Here is a 6,551-nt window from a genome sequence, read left to right on the forward strand (position 1 = left end):
TAATTTGTCCACTAAAGTAAGTTCCAAGTTGACTGAACTGCTTAGGAATTGAGGGATTGACTCCAGTTCTGGCTATGATGGTATAACTGGGGCCAAAATAATTCTCTGCCATAAGCAACTAAAAAGTTCACCAAATTAGTTAAAAAATTGGCCAAATTATATGTAACAGTTTTCTTCAGATATTGAACAGTAGGCATCACAGAAACTTGAGAACTAAGAGAAGGGAAGCTTATGAGGTGAACCTTAGACTCTCTAGCTTTAAGACTCTAGCCACTTTCGAGGTTTCCTTGTAAGGACCAGGATCTCTAGCAGAAACTGTGGGTACCACGGATTGACGTAAAAGAAGGTCGGGTCTAAGGATGCTTGATATCTGGAATAAGAATTGCATACATTGGGAATTCAAAATGTCCCACCATGTCTTCTACTGAACAATTAAGCTGCTCATTTAAGAGTTCAGGTTGACATGCTGAAGTTAGTTTTCACTCATGGTGTTCAAATATTTTGATTTTATACCACTTTAAAAAATGTCAGCCTTATGAACTGTTTAAATTACTAAAATCCCAGTTAGGTAAACAGAATGTGACCTTTTTGCAGAGTTCATGAGATAATAAGATAAAGTCATTCCCAGGATATGTGTCTACTACTGTTAGGGTAAATGCCTGTGTGAAAGAGAGACAATTAGGATCCTGGCCCCAAGCGTCCAGTTGGTATACTCATGCAGTAGTGCCATATCAGAAACTCAGTGTTTAATTCCACTCCCAGCAGATGTGACCCTCTCAGCACTCATCTGGGGTGTAGTTAGGGGAACCTTGGTCCATAGGAGCCCATACACTGAGTCCCATGCATAGCTTTATTCTCTGCCACCAAAGACACCCCAATAAATTGCTCTAGGGGCTGGCACTGCTTGGATGATTATGGAGGGTGCCTGATGTTACCTGGCTGAGTACTTTTGCCTACCTTCTTGCTTACTGTCTAGTCTGTGATGGATGTTCTATGGTGGGAATTAACATGGTGTCCCATGGTTGAGCCCTCCATCTCTTATAGGGTTCCATAGCATGTCAGTTGTTTTTCCAGATAGAGGTTAATTCTTCATTCCAGATGATATTGCCTTGCTGTGTTGTGTTTCTGCCATTCAGCTTGGCATAGATGCCACACAGTGCCTTCTCTCACTGCTGATGTGTGAAATACTAAAAGATCTCCATAATATTATAACCCATCACAGCCTGGGGCTACTGTGGAGTTCTTTCCCAGTCAGGTCCCTCTCAAAGCTGGCAGTCTTTTGAGTTACGTAGCACATTTGTCCCAGAATGGAATATATATTCTTCCCCCAATTCTTGAAAGACTTAAAAATCACTGTTTCTTTTTCCTTGTAAAAAAAAAAAAACAAAAAAAAAAAAAAAAAAAAAAACGTAAAATGCAAAAATCTATTCTCCTTTGGAAGTAATGGCCTCAAATACACCTGACCACTGGATCTCAATTAATTTTATTGGTCTGGCAGATCACACTTGAATATTCATAGGGTTATCTTACACTTTGTAAGGCACGTGTATCACACTCAGGTTTCCAACATATTAAACAATAGTGTATCCTGTTTGATTTGCAAAATGTCATCAATACAATCAGTCAGTACAATTTTCTGAAGGATATCCAGGTAATTTAAATCTCGTGGGTTATAGTTCATGGAAAGAGAAGAAAGTTTTATAGTACAGTCCTGATGTAAAAGAGGAAATGTGTGCTGTTTGTTCCAAGTGAAAAAGAATCATTTCTAAACGTCTTTTCTAGTAGGGATGGTGAAGAACACGCCCATCTAAGCAGTGGCCTCACTCTGTACTGAAGATGTCTGAGTCTTCCCTAGCAGAGATACCACATCTGGCACAGAGGATGAGATTGGAGTGTTGTCTTGGATGAATTTGCACAAGTGTGCTATCAATTTGAAGAAAATGTTGGTTTTGTATTGGCCAGATATATTGGAGTTGATCATTCTGCCTCCTTGAAACATTTAATAACTTTCATTTCCACCATCCCCAGAAACATGATGTGATTTTATGTTTCTGTTTTGGCTGGGGTCAGGAGGGTGGTGAGAGGAAGTTGTTCCAAGAGTGGATGGGTTTGAATAGCGGACCCCCAAATATGTCTAAGTGCTAACCCCAGATCCTATGACATTGACCTTAAATGGAAAGATTTTGCAATGTGCACGCATACCTTGTTTTATTGTGCTTTGCTTTATTCTGCTTCACAGATACCGCATGTTTTACAAACTGAAAGTTTGTGGCAACCTGACTAGAGGAAGTCTATCAGCACCACTTTTCAAATAGTATTTGCTCACTTTGTGTCTCTGTTACATTTGGCTAATTCTTGAGATATTTCAAGCTTTTTCTTTGTTATATGTGTTATGGTGATCTGGGATCATTAATGTTTGACATTACTATTGTAATTATTTGAGGGCACTGCAAAACCTCCGTCATATTAGATGGCTGATAATTGTTAAATATTATGTGTTATCATTGCTCCATCAAGGGCTATTCCCCTGTTTCTCTCCATTTCCTCAGGGCAACCTGTTCCCTGAGACCAAAAATATTGAAATCAGTCCCATTAATAACCATCAATGGCCTATAAGTTTTCAAGTGAAAGTAAGAGTTGCAAGTCTCTCATTTTAAACCAAAACCTAGAAATAATGAAGCTTAGTGAGTAAGGCATGTGGAAAGCTGAGACAGGCCAAAAGCAAGGCTTGTTGCAACAAAGTAAGAATTTTTTTTGCAAAGGAGAAATTTTGGAAGGAAATTAAAAGTGCTACTCTAGTGAACACAAAAGGATAAGAAACTAAACCTTATTGCTGATACGATGAAAGTATTTTGTGGTCTAGATGGAAGGTCAAAACATCCATGACATTCCATTAAGCCAGAGCCTAGTCCAGAGTGAGGCCTTAACTCCTTTCAATTCTATGAATGCTGAGAGAGGTGATGAAGCTGCAGAAGTAAATTTTGAGACTAGCAGAGTTTGATTAATAGGTTTTAAAGAATCAAGCTGTCTTCATAAAAGTTCATGAAAGTTCAAGATGAAGCAGAAAGTGCTGGTGGAGAAGCTGCAGCAAGTTATCCAGAAGGTATAGCGAAGATAACTCATGAAGGTGTCTGTAATCAACAGCAGATTTTCAATGCAGGTGAAACAGCCCTCTGTTGGAAGAAGATGCCATCGGGGATTTTCATAGCTAAAGGGGAGATGTCAATGTCTGGCTCAAAAGTTCAGAGGACAGGCTGACTCTCCTTTAGGGGTTAATGCAGCTGGTGACTTGAAATTGAAGCCAATGCTCATTTCTCAAGGCTCAAATCCTAGAGGCCTTAAGAATTATGCTAAATCTACTCTGTCAGAGCTCTATAAGTGGGACAACAAAACCTAGATGACACAGCAAATCTGCCTACAACATGGATATTGAATATTTTCAGCCCACTGTTGAGACCTGCTGCTCATTAAAAAAAAAAGTTTATTTCAAATATACTGCTTCTAGGTAATGTACGTGGTCACTCAAGAGCTGTAATGGAGAGGTCTAATGAGGTTAATGTTGTTTTCATGCGTGCTACCCCAACATCCATTCCATAGCTTAGGGACCAAAAGCAATTTCAATTTTCAAGTCTTATCATTTAAGGCATACTTTTGTATAGCTGTAGCTGCCATAGGTAGTGATTCCTGTGATGGATGTGGGCAGTCAGTTGAAACGTTTCTGGACAGGATTTACCATTCTAGATTCCATTAAGATGATTCATGTTTCATGGGAAGAGGTCAAACTATCAACATTAAAAGGAGTATGGAGGGAAGCAAGATGGCGTAGAAGGACGCTTGTAGCTCACCTCTCCCACACATACACCAAAACTCACATCTACGGACCTACTGAGCCAACCAGAGCACCTACTGAACTCTGACAGAACATCGCCCTCTTCGAAAGACAAAGACGCTAAAAATCTGATAGGAAGAAAGGAAAAAAGAACAAAAGTATAAGCAAAACAGTTCGGAACCGATCCTGCAGAGAGGAAGCGGCAAAGGAGGACTGGTGCTCTTTCCCTGGGCTCCTCCTCTTCAACAGAGAGGCCAGTGGAACAGAGGGGGAGCCTCCGAGTCTCAGATCTGCCCCCAGCATCCCTTGACAGACAAAACTGAGTTAAACAGGCACAAAGGGTCCCTCTGACCCACAGCCCAAGATGCAAGCTGGCAGCTGGGGCCGGGACAGGCTACCCGAGCCGGGAGGAGGACTGGGGTGGCTACAATGAGGAAGCTCCAGGGGACTGCAGGGTGCTGGGCGCCGTGGCTGGGAGGGGATAAGGAACAGAACAATCTCGGTCCCCCATAAATTGCAAAAAAAGCAAAGCTACAGGGCTGGTGTGCCCTGGGGGGAGGGGCGCCGTAGACTTTGTCTCCTCAGACCTAATCACCATTACTGGCGCTTCTAGGGAGAAGAGAGGCAGGGCTCAGCTACAGCCGCCATCTCCTCCTCTCCTCAGTGCCAGGGCCGGGGTGGGGCCGAGCCCTGAATCCACACCTGGGGGCTCCGCAACCTCCTAGGCAGGACTGAGACTTGTTTACAGCCTGAGGCAGATAGGCTCTTTCTGCCCTGGCACTTAAGAGAACTCGCGTAGCCAAGCCAAACAAGGAGTTGTGATTTGGCACGGAGCAGGGGCGGGGCCATTCCACGGTCTTCCGAGTCCACCTTTGGAGTGCAGACCTGAGACAGAGCGGGCAGCTGCACAGAGCAGCGGAGCAACCAGCGCTGAGAGAGGGCAGGTGGCCACCCCGTTTCCCGGCAGGAATGCAGCACCTGACCATGGTGCTGAGAGGGGGCCCGATCCGCCCACCTGCCTCCACAGGAGCACAGCATCTGACTGTGGCATTGGGAGGGGGAGTGACCCACCTGCTCACTGGTAGGAGCTCAGCTCCTGACCCAGTGTTAGGAGGGGGAGAGATCTGCTAGCTGACAGCCACTGGGAGCAGCACAGACAAGGGCGCCAACAGAGGGCCTCTGGAAACAGCAAGCTGAGTTCGGAAACAGGGCCAAGACACAAAGACCTCTCGATAAAATCAAGACCGTCTCCAGGAGAACTAGATAACTGATACTCCTTAAGCCATTGTGCCAGAGAGATATGAGCAATATGAAGAAGCAGAGGAACCACTCCCAATTAAAACATCAAGAGAAATCCCCTGAAAGCACGATCAAGGAAATAGACATTGATGGCCTACTAGATTAAGATTTCAAAAAAGGAGTGATCAAAGTACTGAAGGAACTGAAAGAAATAATTTAGAGATATAAAATATGTCAAAAATGAAATCAAAGCTGTAAAGACGAACCAAGTAGAATTAGTAAACTCATTTGCTGAGATGAGAGCTGCTCTAAAGGCTGTACAAAGCAGACTAGATAATGCAGAGGAACGAATAAGTGTCCTAGGAGACAGGACAACAGAAAGCACCCAGTCAGAACAACTGCAAGATAACAAATAAAAACAAATGAAAACAATACGAGGGACCTATGGGATAATATAAAGCATGCCAATCTTCACATAATAAGGGTTCCAGAAGGGGAAGAAAGACCAAAGGGAACTGTAAAGGTATTGGAAGAAATTATGACTGAAAACTTCCCAAACCTAAAGGAATCAGATATCCAAGTACAGGAGGCTCAGAGGGTCCCAAACAGGAAGAACCCAAACAGACCCACACCAAGACATACCATAATCAAGATGGCCAGAGTCAAGGATAAAGAAATGATCCTAAAGGCAGCAAGAGAAAAACAAAGAGTGAGTTACAAGGGAACCCCCATAAGGCTCTCAGCTGATTTCTCTACACAAACACTACAGGCCAGAAGGGAGTGGCAAGATATATTCAAAGTCCTGAATGAAAAAAAGATGCAGCCTAGGATACTCTATCCAGCAAGGCTGTCCTGTAGAATAGAAGGAGAGATAAAGAACTTCATAGACAAGCAAAAACTAAGAGTTTAGCAACAGTAAACCCATGCTAAAAGAATTATCAACAGATCTACTGTAAATAGAAAAGAAGCAGGATGCTACAAAATTGAGAAACTCATAACTGGAAAGGCGATAACTACCATGAATTACAAAAAAAATAAACACAAAATTGTAAAAGAAGACATCTGAATCATTAAGAGTGGGAGAGGAAGCAAGGAAAGCCACTGTGGAAAACAGTATGCAGAGCCCTCAAAAGACTAGGAATAGACTTACCATATGACCCAGGAGTCCCTCTCCTGGGCATATATCCAGAAAGAAGCCTACTTCAAAATGACAGCTGAACCCCAATGTCATAGCAGCACTATTTACAATAGCCAAGACATGGAAACAGCCTAAATGCCATCAACAGATGACTGAATAAAAAAGAAGTGGTATATTTAAATGATAGAATGCTATTCAGCCACAAGAACAGACAACATAATGCCATTTGCAGCAACATGAATGTTCCTGGAGAATGTCATTATAAGTGAAGTAAGCCAGAAAGACAAAAAAAAAAAAAAAAAATGCAAAATGAGATTGCTCATATGAGGAATCTAAAAAAAAAAA

Source organism: Camelus dromedarius, chromosome 1 (genome assembly GCF_036321535.1).
Source record: "Camelus dromedarius isolate mCamDro1 chromosome 1, mCamDro1.pat, whole genome shotgun sequence".
NCBI lineage: Eukaryota > Metazoa > Chordata > Mammalia > Artiodactyla > Camelidae > Camelus > Camelus dromedarius.